Genomic DNA, 15,616 nt, shown 5'->3' on the forward strand with positions numbered 1-15,616 from the left:
GAGAAGTATATAAGTAATCTTTGTCCCAGTTCACAAAACAGGTTCTTGAAATGCTTATAAATTTCTAAGTAATAAGAATGGTAGAACTTTTGTTCTAATGAGGCAACTGTAGTTGTGCCCCTGGATGGGAGATGGTCACCAGAAAGACAAAGCCATGATTAGAAGTTTCATATTTTCAGGCCTCCACTTCCCATTTTCCAGAGAGGGGCTGGAAATTAACTTAAAAATAGATTAATCCTATGTGAGAAAGCCTACATAAAATCCCAATAAAAGGGGGTTTGAAGGGCTTTCAGTTTGGTGAACACATCCACATATACCAAGAGAGGGATGGACCCCCTACTCCACTGGGACAGAACCCACCAGACCTCAACCTATGTATCTCTTTATCTGTCTGTTCATCTGTATCCTTTATCACATTCTTTACTCAACTAGTAAACATAAGTCTTCCGTGAGTTTTAGATGTTGCTCTAGCAAGTACATCAAACCTGAAGAGGCAGCTTTCGGGAACTTCTGATTTATAGCCAAGTTATACAGAAGTTGAGGGTAATCTGAAGATCTACTGCCTGAATTTGACATGTGAAGCCAGTGGCAGTCTTCTGGGACTGAGCCCTTAGACTGTGGGACCTGACAGTACATTCAGAAAGATACATAGTGTCAGAATCAAGTTAAATGTAGGACACCAGCTAGTGCTGCAGAATTGCTTGTTGTGGGGAAAGCCCCACACACATGTGGTGTTGAAACAAAGGAAAACTGTTGTTGTTTTTTTTCTAAAACACCTAGGTTGTCTGCTTTTTATCCTCCTCTTCTTCCTCTCTTTTGATGGGATACAGTGCAGGTGACCCAACATGTGCCACTTGGGTGTGTAGATTATTTCAACCTGAAGGTAAGGAAGTTCCAAAAGACTCAGAAAGAAACTTTGAACTTCTACCTAACTGCCTAAGAGAACAGAATATAGAGCCTGTTCCAGGAGGGAGATACCACTAAAGAGAACTATACAACACTATACATAACTATAGTATACTATGAACTAGGTGTGCTAAACACGGAGGAACTTAGCAAGGCCAGTTTGATCAAAGTCCTCTCTGTGTCCTATTCTCTCTAGATTGACCAGCGAACATTTGTTTAACAAACATTAAATCTCTATGTTTTCCTGTGAATTACTTTACTTCCCTTTGAAGTCCCAGACTCCTACCTCTTTCTCCTTAGTCCAATATGATTTATAAATGTACCTCACCTTGCCTTACTATCTTTCAAATTTCTCATGCCTATGTTAATTCTCCAAACATATATATTAAACTTATTTTCTACTGTGAATGTCTTATGTCATTTTAATTATTTGACTAGCCAAAAGAAATAAAAGGGGAAAAAGAAAAATACCACCACCCCTTTTTTTGTTGTCAAGTATCACCCACCTGATTTCAGAAGAGGCCAACAGAGTCCCTTAACAGACATATTCTCTTAGTCAAAGAGCCAGTTAGAAGGAAAGAATCAGGGGGAAATGTCAGACAAGAGAGACCCAGTGATCTCAGCTGCCCTTTTCTCTGTAATCAAGGGGTTAGACATGGATTGGTTCATGCCAGGATTTTTAGTTGAAGCTAAAAGAAGGCTGAAATTAGGGTGAAGCAAGTGAGGCACCCAGACTACAAAATTTACAAAAATTTCCCTTACACCCTAAACCCTTCTCTTGCCTCACCCTAGTTCCAGCCCTGGGTGCTCGGCTCTCTCTAGTATCACTGTGGAGGACTGGGTGATTTCCTTTTTCCTCAGTTTATTCAAAATAAGGCTATAATTTTTCAAAGAGAACTTAAGTTAAAATCTGGCAATAAAAAAAGAAACAAAAAAGCCCAGAGAAAACATCTTTCAAAAAACACTAGTCATTGAACCAAAGTTCATGTTAAAAACAAACATTTCCTGGAATTGAGAGAAAAGTGAAAAAGAAAGCGAAAGTCTGTTTCCTGTATTGGGCGTTGACATGGAGTAATGGGAGGTAAATGTGTGGTGAAATAAACTTGGTTTCAAATCCGATTTTATTCTAAGGGATTGCTTTTAGTCCATTAATTTATACATTTACTGAAATCTTACCATGTACAGAAAGTTTACTCACTCTGTGAGAGAATCTGAGGTGCGTCAGACTCTATGATCTCTAGACCAAAGCATAGCAATAGAGAAGACACCGGCACTGACACAAAGCCCAGCACAAGGACGCAAGGACACGCACGTACACAGAAACACTCAGAGGTGCAGATTGAGCAGTGGAGGGAACTCCGCCGCTAAACACACGTCCCTTGATAGTTCTTGTTCTGACAGATTTGATCATCAACAAATTGTGTGCTGGGGAAAAGAATTCATACGTGAACGTCTACTTCAGGCCAAGCACTGGGTGAGATTAACCTACCTCATTTTATCCTCATTAATATTCTGCGAGTGGATGGTATTACTGAAACAAATTCATTCCACTCCTCAACTGCTCCTCATTACTTAGGTCACCCTCTCCACACACATAAGCAAATATAGCTAGGAACTGCTGGATCCTGGACTCAAACTAATGCCTGACATTTAAACTCTGGCCTACTAGAAAACACTTCCATTCCTATTCTAAAAGTAGGAAAAGGGAAGTCTTATTGGAAGGGTACCATTCAAGCCCTTCGTATAACTTCCTCATGTCTCACGTCACTCACTGAAATAGCTGTTAATATTCTCACATAAAACTGAAGAAACAGGCTCAGACAGACCAATCATTTTCTTATTCAATCATGACATTCTGCTCATCTCTATGGTTCATGCACTATGCATGGGATACAAAGATGAATAAGACAGATCCTTCACAACTGGGAGGAACAAAGGGAGGTGGGATGTTTGAGGTTGGGGGATGGGAGAAATGAGGGCGACAAGCAGCAGTTATAGAGCAGCACACTGTGATGGGAGCATCGGCAGGTGGAATCAGTGCTCTGAGAGCAGCACAGACAGCTCAGTACAGGCCCGTGTAGGGGAGACGGACAGGTGCACTGGGAGTGGAAAGGGGAAATATGAGATGACGTGGGTAGCATTCCTAGAGGTCCTGGGAAAACTGAGCATGAGGTTCTCCTCCAAGAAGACATGTGCAGACATACACAGCTTGAAACAGAGGAACAACAGAGCAGGCAGTACTGTTTACAAGCAAAATTATAATGAATTAAATCATGGGGTAAGATAATAATTAATGAAACAAAATGCTTTACATGAGATGTGTAAGGGAAAACAGATTTTTAACAGTACTCAAAAGCTCTGCTTCCCTTGTAGCTCAGTCAAAGAATCCATCTGCAATGCAGGAGACCTGGGATCAGTTCCTTGGTTGGGAAGATGCCCTGGAGAAGGAAATGGCAACCCACTCCAGTATTCTGTCCTAGAGAATCCCATGGACAGAGGAGACTGGCAGGCTACAGTCCATGGGGTTGCAAAAGTCGGACATGACTTAGCAACTAAACTACTACAAAAGCTCTAATACAAAATTAGAGAACAGTAAAATTCTCTTTCTCACTATAAAAACACAGTATGCTTTTAAGAATTTAGCTCATGTTAGTGTTGAATCATCCACATCAGCTAATACACTTTTGAAACTTTGTTAATTTTCAAATCAATCACACAGCGAGAACAGTAAAGCAGTTAAAGCACGTTCCCTGAGGAAGACATTCTAACGTGCCCTTGTCTCTTTTCTGAAATTCTTTCCCTATCCTGCTTCTCCCATGTTCTTTATCTGGTGCTCACCCCAGGCCACCATAAAGAAACATGCACACACACATTACTCTTCCATTTGCAATAACGTTAACACCCAGGAATCACAGTGTAAACACAATTACAAATCACAATTATCTAATCACAATTATATAAATAAATATAAATCACAATTATAAACAAATGAATGAAAGAATAAATAAATAAATGAGTAGGATTCCTTAAAATCAGCTGATCTTTTAAAAGATGGGAAAAAAACACAAAAGTGAAACCAGTTTTTCACTTCCTGCTTGCCCTTTTACCACAGAAGGAGCTGAGGTCTAGGCTGGAGATTTCAATAAGCAAACTGCCAGACTCAGGAAAGGAACCTGCTCTGCTTTCTCACTCATCTCTCTGGAGCAAACTGAAGACAGGAGCTTGGCCTCCAGGAGACAGGTAAGTGAAGGAAAAGGAGAGAAATGGGTAGACAGAGAGATACAACAACATACTCAGAGACTAAAATAAAAACAGAAATTGATGGAAACGGGAATAGGGGCAGTCAGAGATCAAGGCAGATTAAGGCATGACGAGAACACAAATATGAATCTAACATTCTCATTGTTCCAATAAACAGCTCCAAATCTGAGGGAAAGGGAGTACATTATCAAAAGAGACAAACAATTTGGTGACTTCTATCGTCAAATAAAAATAAATCTACACTGACATAAAAAGAGACTTCATTTGAAAGGATTATTGCAATAAAGGGAAAGAGACTATTGTAATAGAGAAAACAATTCAAACAGAACTGCAAGCATCTCAAAGGACAGGCAGAAAGGAATTTTCTTTTGTAGGGAAGGGTCAACAGGCTAGAAAGAACACAGAGTAGAGGGTGTGTATAAAAGGAAATATTTTTATTCTTAGGAGGGATCATTAAGGAGGGTTTGTAGGCTGGATCAGAACGAGGATGGGTCAACATGAAGGGGGCTAAAAAGAAGAGAAGTTTAATTAATGTTTAGTTTCAAACACTCCAACTGATCAAGGGGACAAACAGCTCAGTGAAAGCTTCATGAGGCAAAGAATGGAATTTAAAGGGTCTTTGTCTGATGGTATATTTAAAATAAGTACCAAGGAAGATCTACTGTATAGCAATAAAGAAAGAGAGAGAGAAAAGCAGTTTATTTTTAAAAAGGGGGTCTGTGTCTGGCCTCCTTATAAGTAATAGGGGAACACACCAACGAGTCTTACCTAAGTCATATGCAAAAAGGTGGCTCTTTGCAGTAATTTAATTCTCAGAGCAAAAAGGTTGCATGGAGTTCTTTTAACCATCACTGCTTTCCAAGAGCAAAGGACTCATGAAAAGTTTATTATGACTCATGTAAGTAAGAGGTGCTATGGTAAATACAGAGAAGAGGGGAACTAACTGGACCTGGAAGAATAAAGGAAGGCTTCACAAATAAGGAGAATTGGGTTAGGAGTATAGTGTCCTGGGAAATGCTCATCTAATATAGTATTTTGCTGATCTAATATTTGAATTGATATAAAACAGATTAACAGGACAAAGTTAAGTTTAATTACATACTTACAGAATCCCCACCAAGACTCAAAGATGGTCTGGCAACTGAGGCATATATACCATCTCAAGCTAAGGAGAAGGCAGTAGGGATCTGGGGCTTCAAAGAGGAGGGAGACAATTAAGAAGATGGGAAGAGCAAATGATTGGTAAGCAAATGTTTGTGATGCCATGGAGATATGTCTTTCTGATAAAAAAGCTGTGTCTGGTAATAGGTCTTTCTGGTACAGTGTTAGTCACTCAGTCACTCCAACTCTTTGCTACCCCACAGACTGTAGCCCACCAGGCTCCTCTGTCCATGGAGTTCTCCAGGCAAGAATACTGAAATGGGTTGCCATTTCCTTCTCCAAGACTTTCGGGTACAGGCCCTCTATATCATTCTTTTAGGCAGTTCAAGGAGAGGTAAAAAAGCTTTTCCTGAGTCTCCTGGGTCTTAATTGCCTTCTGCTCAGAACAATCCACATGTCAAAGTGGCAGATTTGGAGATGGCATATTCTGCTCCACCTCAACATACAGGGTTAAAAAAACTATGAGATTGAGGAAAGATGACAGAGTACAGCTTTTAAGGGAAGAAACTGAACTAGAAGTTCAGAAAAGGAAAGAGAGTGGTTGTAAAAAGAATTGGGTTGGGACTTCCCTGGCAGTCCAGTGGTTAAGACTTTGCTTTTTGAGGTGTGATCCCCAGCGGGGGAGCTAAGATGCCACCTGCCTTGCCACCAGGAAACCAAACCATAAGAGAGAAGTAATATCATAACATAAGGCTCAGATGGTAAAGTGTCTGCCTACAATGCTGGAGCCTGTTTTCAGTCCCTGGGTCGGGAAGATCTGGAGAAGGAAATGGCAACCCACTCCAGTACTCTTGCCTGGATAATCCCATGGACAGAGGAGCCTGGTAGGCTACAGTCCATGGGGTCACAAAGAGTCAGACACAACTGAGCGACTTCACTTCACTTCACTTCAAAGAAAAAAAGGGGGGACTGGGTTGATTGTTGCCAGATTATGAGGGGGATTGAATGCTAGGGCCAAGTAATTTGATTATATCATAAACCAATAAGGATTTTTAGAGTTTTGTAAACAAGTTAATGACTTACCTATGAGTTTCAGGATGCACTGTGAAAGGTGGGCCATACAAGGACAGAGATACAGATTCGAGAGCTTATTATACAGAGCAGTCAAATAGCGCAAACTAATGCCCAGCACTTAGTAGGTTACTAAGAGGGACATAGTTTAGGTGAAAAAATAGGAAAAAATGGCTTCCAAGAAATAAAAGGTGCCCACATCACCATCTGCCCATCAAAATGGAATAATACCCGCAAAAGGCCAGAGTTAGGAATTCAAAATAAGTTTCTAACTGGATAAGCCATCCAACACCATAAATCCAAGTCCAAAGAGGACCTACAGAAATAGTAAAATCTACAGTAGGAGGTAGAGTTTAAGAGGCAAGCTGACATTTTGTTACTTTTTTCTTTTTTATTGAATATAATTCACATATAATATTAGTTAAACTGTGTGACATGATTCCATATGTGTATATATTGCCAAATGATAACCCACAGCAAGCCTAGTAAACAACCATCACCACACGGTTATACTTTATTTTCCTTATGATGAAAAATGCTAAGGTCTTCTTAGCAACTTTCAAATCACAATTGTGTATTATCAACTATAGTCATCATGCTGCACATAACATTCCCAGGACTCATTCCTTTTATAACTGGAAATTTCAGCCTTTGTACCTCCTTCACCCATTTTCCATCCTTCTCCCCCACCCTCTGGCAACCACCCATCTGTTCTCTGTATCATTTAGCTCGTTTTTGGTTATGTTATATTTTGTTTTAGATTCCATATGTAAGTGAGATCATATGGTATTTATCTTTGTCTGACATTTTACTTAACATAATGCCCTCAAGGTCAAACCTTGTTGTCACAAATGGCAGGATTTCTTCTTCTTCTTCTTTTTTTTTTTTGCTGAATAATATTCCATTAGAAATGTACCACACTTTCTTTATCCATCCATCCATCAATGGACATTTATGTTGCTTTCAACTTTGGTTATTATAAATAATGCTGGAATGAACATGGTCAGGGAAGGGGAGGATCTTTTCAAATTAGTATTTTCTTTTCCTTTAGATAAATACCCAGTGGTGTCACTGGTGGATCATGATATTTGATAGAAACTGGAAAAGGCTAGGCACTGCATAAAGAGCCTAAAGCAGCTCACGATTAGCAGCAGAGTCCTTGAACACATATTCTCTAACTACATGATCAAAAGCAGTCTCAGGTTACTCTCCATCCAATCGTCTGATTGCTTTTTTGCTAACACTTAACCTGAAATTATTTTCCTTCAAATATTTTGAAGCTTATGGTCTGCCTCCCTCAGTAGAGGTAAACACTAGAGGCGGGGAGCTAACCTGCTTTATTCATTGGTCAACACACAGTACCTAAAGCATTTCCCAGCATGCTGCAAGCCCTCAATAAATATGTGTGAAGTAAATGCTGATGTTTAAAAAATCTTTACCAAACTTCCAATCAGCAGTACTTGTATGATCTCATTCACTCAAAGGCACAGTATCATGATGGGTACAAGGGAGGAGAGCTGGTCAAGAAAGAGAAGCTCCCAGATTTAACAGGACAGAAAGCTGGAAAGCCTCCCTGGACTGGATAATTAGAATGTGAATATCAGGCTTCTAGAGAACTTTTTCTAGAAAAATGTGAGGGCAGAAGTGAAACTAAATAATAATAAGTGGATAGGATGCATTCAGCAATTTATTTCATCAACAAACATTTACTGAGCCAGAAGTGCTAAATTTGAAATTCCTTTTTGAGAAATCTGGCAATAAAAGAAATATAAAGAAAAGCTTACGGAGGAGGCAAGATCCACTCTATATAAAATGGGAAGATGTGTGTTTTCTTATCCAAAGTGAAGCAACCACAAAGTAAAATACTCAAGATATTTTAGACCCAAGATAAAGAGAAAAAAAAAAAAAAAAGCCCAAAGGGAGGTGAGTAGCAGCAGGATGGAGTATTAGAACACTGCCCATATTCCAGAACAATCTCTTATACTCTTAGCTACTTATCATTAATCTCTCTACTTTGTAACACTTTGCACTAGTCAGTACTCAGACTTGTGATATTATAAATTCATTTTGGCAGGTATTTATCTTTCTGTATATGGAATCATATTATTTGTATTTTTTTGTATTTGGCTTGTTTCAAAATTTAAAATTGTGAGATTTTACCCATATTGTTGTGTTCACCATGATATTGTTTTTATTATTGTATGAATATGTCACCTTTTATTTACCATGTGACTGTGAAAGGACATCAGGATTCTTTCCAATTTTTTACTTTTATTCATAGTGGTGCTATGAACATTCTGGTGGATATGTCTTGATGTGTGTTCACACACAGTTCTACTGGCATATACATAAGGATGAAAAACTTGACTTATTCCTGTCACTTATTTGTATGTACCCATAATTTCTTCCTTTGAATTTTTTTCTTGTCTACTTTTGTGATACCAATTGAGATTTCTTTATTTAATTTTATTATTTCATTAGTTAGGATGATGGACAGAGAAGCCTGGGGGACTACATTCCATGTAGTCACAAATGTTGGACCTGACTGAGCATGCACACACAGAGAGAGAAAGGAATCACCCTTTTATGTCATTACTAACTTTCATTCTTATCTTCACATTCAAAAATAAATTTTTACCACGTTGGTATATTTTCACTCTCATTACCACCACACACACACACACACACACACACAGTATCCTCACCTATACCACCTTATCCTGTATTGAGCTAATTGGAATTTTTAAAGTTTTTATTGAAGTATAGTTGCTTCACAATATTGTATTAGTTGCTACTGTACAGGAAAGTGAGTCAGCTATACAAATACATATATCCTCTCTTCTTTGGATTTCCTTCCCATTTAGGTTACCACAGAGCACTGAGTACAGTTTCCTGAGCTATACAGTAGGCTCTCATTTGTTACCTATTTTATACGTAGTATGTATATGCCAGTCCCAACTTCCCATTCATCCCATCCTCCTTTCCCCCTTGATACCTATCTATGTATTTGTTCTCTACATCTGTGTCACTATTTCTGCTTTATAAATAAGTCATCTATGGCAATTCTTTCAAATTCCACATATATACATTAATATATGATATTTGATTTTCTTTTTTTGACTTAATTCACTCTGTATAAAAGTCTCTAGGTCCATCCACATCTCTACAAATGACCCAATTTCGTTCCTTTTTATGACTGAGCAATATTCCATTGTATATATGTACCACATCCTCTTTATCCGTTGCTCTGTTGATGGACATTTAGGTTGTTTCCATATCCTGGTTACAAACTCCTGGAGTTAGTGATGGACAGGGAGGCTTGGTGTGCTGCAATTCATGGGGTCACAAAGAGTCAGACACAACTGAGTGACTGAACTGAACTGAACTGAACTGAATCTATATGGAGGTCAAAGATTTCAAATGCTGAAGAGGCCTTCTTCGGGTTACAATCTCCCACATCTCCTAAAGGAAAGCATCTCCCCATTTTGAGACAACAAGAAAATAAGAGAATTGCTAAAACATTAGCAGAAAAGACAAACAGCATCTCTATTAAATTTCAGTCTATACCAAAATGTTGAAAGTTATTTTCCACGTAGCAGCAATTTCCATATTGCTATTTCCTATTATCTCCTAATTGGAAATTGGAAATTTCCAAATTGCTATTTCCTAATATTTCCTATTATCTCATGGCAGAAGCTTCAGGAGATGGGAAGTCACTTCTGAAAGAAAACCTACAGGATCGGCATTCCTGACTGTAGTTATGGTATGTAGTTTCTAGTTAAAGTAAAACTCAAACAAAAAACAAACAAACAAAAAACAAACCTTGGCCTTAATTTAGACCCTTCAGTCTTGATCTTTCCTTTCATTCTCCTATGTATGTAAGCTTCCCAATCTTTATTGGACTTGACATATTACCATTAAATCCTATATTTATTCTCCCTGGAGTGGTGGGTCTGACATTCTACTTTCAGTTTTCATGGTCTCCTAGAAATTGGAACCTGCTTCTACCTTGGGGAGCTTCTCTTTTTCGTACATTTCAATTCTTGGTCCCATAAGATGCTCTAGTCCTTGGAATTTATTCATCCCATTCAAACAGCCTTTGTCTCTTTTCATGATGTTTTCCCTGTTACACTTGCCACTTTTCAGGTTACTTTAGTTTACAGGCCAATCTTAACTGAATACCATCTCTTAAAATTTGCATCTACCGCCTGGAATAGGTATAGGCACCAAATGAATTCCATGTACAGAATAGCTCAGTTATAATCCTAAACCACCTAAACTCCAAGTCCCTTTGGTCAACTAAAAGGATATCTTGAAGGTTATATGTATCTCCATATAATAGCCATCTTACTTGTTTGGATGGCATACACTCCCTGGGCTATGCTTCTCTCTTAATTCCTTTCTATACTATACCCTGATACACTGAAAAATTCCCTGAAACCTAATCTGCATACGTATTCCTTCCAAGTTCTCTGATTTAGGTCTTCAAGTCTCCACTAACAGTTCCTTTCTCCAGATTTTCCTAAACTGTGAAGCATGCACTTATAAGTAAGAGTATCTGATTCTCCTTCGGCTAGGTGGTGGCAAACTCCTTTAGATCCTCCACCCCTTCAGTGGAATTTACCTCATTGAGTCCCACATCCCTCTGGGCACTGAGACTGTGGTTCCATCAGAGACTTCAGAAAAATCTAAAGATAGGAGGTGTTACATTTATTGAGCTCTTAGTATACGTCAAATACTGGACTGAGGAATTTACAGACAAATGGATAGAGAAGCTGTGGTATATATGTACAACAGAATATTACTCAGCCATAAAAAAGAATGCATTTGAGTCAGTTCTAATGAGGTGGATGAACTTAGAGCCTATTATACAGAGTGAAGTAAGTCAGAAAGATAAAAACAAATATGGTATATTAACACATATATATATGGAATCTAGAAAGATAGTATTGATGAACCTATTTACAGGGCAGCAATGGAAACAATCCTAAAAGATGATGCTGTGAAAGTGCTGCATTCAATAGGCCAGCAAATTTGGAAAACTCTGCAGTGGCCACAGGACTGGAAAAGGTCAGTTTTCATTCCAATCCCAAAGAAAGGTAGTGCCAAAGAATGCCCAAACTACCACACAATTGCACTCATCTCACATGCTACCAAAGTAATGCTCAAAATTCTCCAAGCTAGGCTTCAACAGTACATGAACTGTCAACTTCCAGATGTTCAAGCTGGTTTTAGAAAAGGCAGAGGGACCAGAGATCAAATTGCCAACATCCGTTGGATCATCAATAACAGCAAGAGAGTTCCAGAAAAACATCTACTTCTGCTTTATTGACTATGCCAAAGCCTTTGACTGTGTGGATGACAACAAACTGGAAAATTCTGAAAGAGATGGAAATACCAGACCACCTGATCTGCCTCCTGAGAAACCTGTATGCAGGTCAAGAAGCAACAGTTAGAACCGGACATTGACAATAAACTGGTTCAAAATCGGCAAAGGAATACATTAAGGCTGTATACTGTCACCCTGCTTATTTAACTTATATGCAGAGTACATCATGCAAAATGCCAGGCTGGATGAAGTACAAGCTGGAATCAAGACTGCTGGGAGAAATATCATAATCTCAGATATGCATATGACACCACCCTTATGGCAGAAAGTGAAGAACTAAAGAGCATCTTGAGGAAAGTGAAAAAGTTGAGAAGAGTGAAAAAGTTGGTTTAAAACTCAACATTCAGAAAGCTAACATCACGGCATCTGGTCTTATCACTTCATAGAAAATATGAGGAAACAGTGACAGACTTTTATTTGGGGGGCTCCAAAATCACTGCAGATGGTGACTGCAGCCATGAAATAAAAAGACGCTTATTCCTTGGAAGAAAAGTCATGACCAACCTAGACAGCATATTAAAAAGCAGAGACATTACTTTGACAACAAAGGTCCATCTAGTCATAGCTATGGTTTTTCCAGTAGTCATGTGTAGATGTGAGAGTTGGATTATCAAGAAAGCTGAGCACTGAAGACTTGATGTTTTGAGCTGTGGTGTTAGAGAAGACTCTTGAAAGTCCCTTGGACTGCAAGGAGATCCAGCCAGTCCATCCTAAAGGAAATCAGTCCTGAATATTCATTAGAAGGACTGATGCTGAAGCTGAAACTCCAATACTTTGGCCACCTGATGCAAAGAACTGATTCATTGGGAAAGACCTTGATGCTGGGAAAGATTGAAGGTGGAAGGAGAAGGGGACGACAGAGGATGAGATGGTTGGGTGGCATCACCAACTCAATTGACATGAGTTTGAGTAAGCTCCGGGAGTTGGTGATGGACAGGGAGGCCTGGCGTATTGCAGTCCATGGGGTTGCAGAGTCAGACACGTCTGAGAAACTGTACTGAACTGAATGGAAACACAGACACAGAGAACAGATCTGTGGAAGTAGGGGAAGGAAAGGTTGAGATGCATTCAGAGAGTAACATGGAAACACACATTACCATATGTAAAATAGATAGCCAGTGGGAATTTGCTATATGATGCATGGAGCTCAACCCAGTGCTCTGTGACAACCAAGAAGGGTGGGATGGTAAGTTGGAGGGAGGTTCAAGAGGGAGGAGACATATGTATACTTGGCTGATTCATGTTCATGTATGGCAGAAACCAACACAATACTGTAAAGCAATTATCCTCCAATTAAAAATAATAATAAATAAAAATTATTTTAAACACACCCTCCCCAAAAAAGAGAATAAGGGTTTGCCTTACAGATATCAACCAAACTAGAAGTCCTCTAGGAAGCTTAAGGGTATTATTTCCTACTATTTCATCAGGAGGGCAAGGCTTAGAAGGGTTTGTCTGGAAAAGATCTATAAATGTGGTTTTTGCCTAGAGGAGTGAATCCCACTGACATTTACAGAAGATCCACAAAGCTCTTGAGAAAACCTGTTCAGCAGAAACACTACTAAGCTGATGTTGGAGAGAGTGTCTGTTTATGTCTGTCAGATATAGCTGGTTTAGAGTATTGTTCAACTCCTCTATTTGCTACTGATCTTCTAATTGTTTATCCATATGGAAAGTACAGCATTGAAATCTCCAACTATTATTTTAGAACTGTATATTTCTGCTTTCACTTCTCAATTTTTGCTTCCTATGTTTTAGAGTTCTGTTGTTAGGTTCCTAGGTTTATATCTTCCTCATAGGTTCACATTTTAATCAATATTTAGTGTTCCTCCTTGCTGCTTGTAACAATTTTCAGCTGAGTCTATTTTATCTGATCATAGCACTGATATCTCAGTTCTCTTTTAGTAACTATTTGCCTGGAATGTCCTTTTCCTTTCTTTTACTTTTGACCTATTCGTTTTGGATATAAAATGAGTCTTTTCTAGATAGCATGTATAGCATTTTGCTTTTTAATCTATTTTGAGAATATTTACCTTCTAATAGAAGAGTTTAATCCACTTATTATTACTGATAATGAAACATTTACTTCTGCAATTTTGCTTTGTCTTTCATATGTTTCATATCTTGTTTGTTCCTCAATGTCACCATTAACTGCCTTCTTTTGTGTTTGGCATTTTTGTAGTGTATGATTTTGATTCCTTTCTAATTTATTTTTCTGTATATTTAAAAGTTATTATATCATTGCTTGTGCTGGAGCTTACAATCAACCTCACAAACATGTAAATATCTATTTTGAAATATCATATTAACTTCCATAGGTATGTAAAAATTCTGATCATACATTTCTCCATCCCTCCCCCCTTTATGTTACTGTGTCACAAATTACATCTTTCTACTTTGTGTGCCCATTTAACATAGGCTTATCATTCCCATTTTATGATTTGTCTTTTTGATCAAACTGGGAAAGGAAAAGGAGTCACAAATGGAAAATACACTAATACTGGTTTATATATTCCTTTACCCGTGTTATTTCTTCCTGTGGCTTCAAGTTTACTGTCTAGTGTCCTTCCATTTCCACCTGAAGGTCTCTTTTTAGCATTTCCTATAGGACACATCTAGCATCACCAACTCAATGAACATGCATTTGAGCAAACTCCAGGAAATAGTGAAGGACACGGAAGCCTGACAGGGCCACAGTCCACAGGGTCACAAAGACTGGGACACAATTCAGCAACTGAACAAATAGGACACATCTACTAGTGATGAATTCCCTCAGCACTTGTTAATCTGGGAATGTCTTACCATCTCCTTTATTTTTGAATGATAGTTTGGCCAGGTATAGAGTTATGGGCTTTTTCTTTCTTTAGGTGCTTTAAATATGTCATCGCACTGCCTTCTGGCCTCCATGTTTTCTGCTAAGATGTCCAGTCTTTTTCTTAATGAGTCTCCCTTAAATAGGACATTCAGTTCTCTTCTGCTGCTTCAAGGTTCCTCCTTTGTCTCTGACTTTTAAAAGTTTTATTAGAACATGTCTCAGTATGGATCTCTTGTGTTTTTCCTTCCTAAAGTTCATTGAGCTTCTTGAATGTGTAGATTCATGTATTTAATCAAAGTATGACTTGTTGGTCACAGTTTCTTCAAAATTCTTTTACATCCCTTTCTCTCTGTTCTCTCCTTATGAAACTTCCATTATTTGATGTTCTATTGTTCATGGTGTCTCACAGATCTCATAGGCTCTCTTCATTTTTGTTCATTCCCTTGTCTTTATGTTCCTCAGACTGGATAATTTTTAAATGACTTCTTTTCAAGTTCTCTGATTTTCAACTCTGACTGCTCAAATCTGATGTTGAAATTCTTAGTGAATTCATTTCCAGTATTGTAATTTTTAACCTAGAATTAGTTTGGTCCCTTTTTATAACCTGCATCTCTTTAGAGGTGTACACTCTTTCAGGAATATCATTCCCCTGGAGTTATACAATTTTTGTGCATGATTTCCTTTACTATTTTAAGCATATTTAAGCTACTTGAATTAAAGGCCTTGCTGAGTAACTTCTATGACTTGATTCCTCATAGTTTCTATTAATTTTTCTATGAATGGGTTATATGTTCTTGTTTCTTCGCAAGTTTTTTAAATTTTTTGTGGAAAGCTGAACGTTTTGTATTTTATAATAAGATAACTCTTGAAATCATAAACTTTCTCGTGCTCAGGGCTTGCTTTGGTTGGTTCCTGTGGGTTTTGGTTATATGTCTAGCACTTTTCTACCTTTTTCTCTAAAAATATTAGTGGTATGTGCTCTTAGGAATGTGTCCTTTATCTTATGGTAAGTTTATGCATTGTTTTAAGTTTTTTTTCCCTGGAAAAAACAAAAACATACCCAAAGCAACAAC

The 15,616-nt window shown here is 38.2% G+C and overlaps 1 pseudogene across 1 annotated transcript in view; it reads left to right on the forward strand.

The window, feature by feature from the left end:
* The first annotated feature begins 4,047 nt into the window (after positions 1-4,047).
* The window catches only part of LOC147357875 (interferon-induced very large GTPase 1-like), a 46,667-nt pseudogene continuing 35,098 nt past the window's right edge, over positions 4,048-15,616 (forward strand). Inside the window, exons 1-3 of the transcript XR_015142120.1 lie at positions 4,048-4,146; positions 5,276-5,409; positions 10,033-10,102. The product of XR_015142120.1 is annotated as an interferon-induced very large GTPase 1-like (transcript). The remainder of the gene's footprint in view (positions 4,147-5,275; positions 5,410-10,032; positions 10,103-15,616) is intronic.

The sequence above is a fragment of the Bos grunniens genome, chromosome 15 (assembly GCF_055505025.1).
Source record: "Bos grunniens cultivar Pamir isolate PY7600 chromosome 15, Bosgru_T2T1.0, whole genome shotgun sequence".
NCBI classification, from domain to species: Eukaryota; Metazoa; Chordata; class Mammalia; order Artiodactyla; family Bovidae; genus Bos; species Bos grunniens.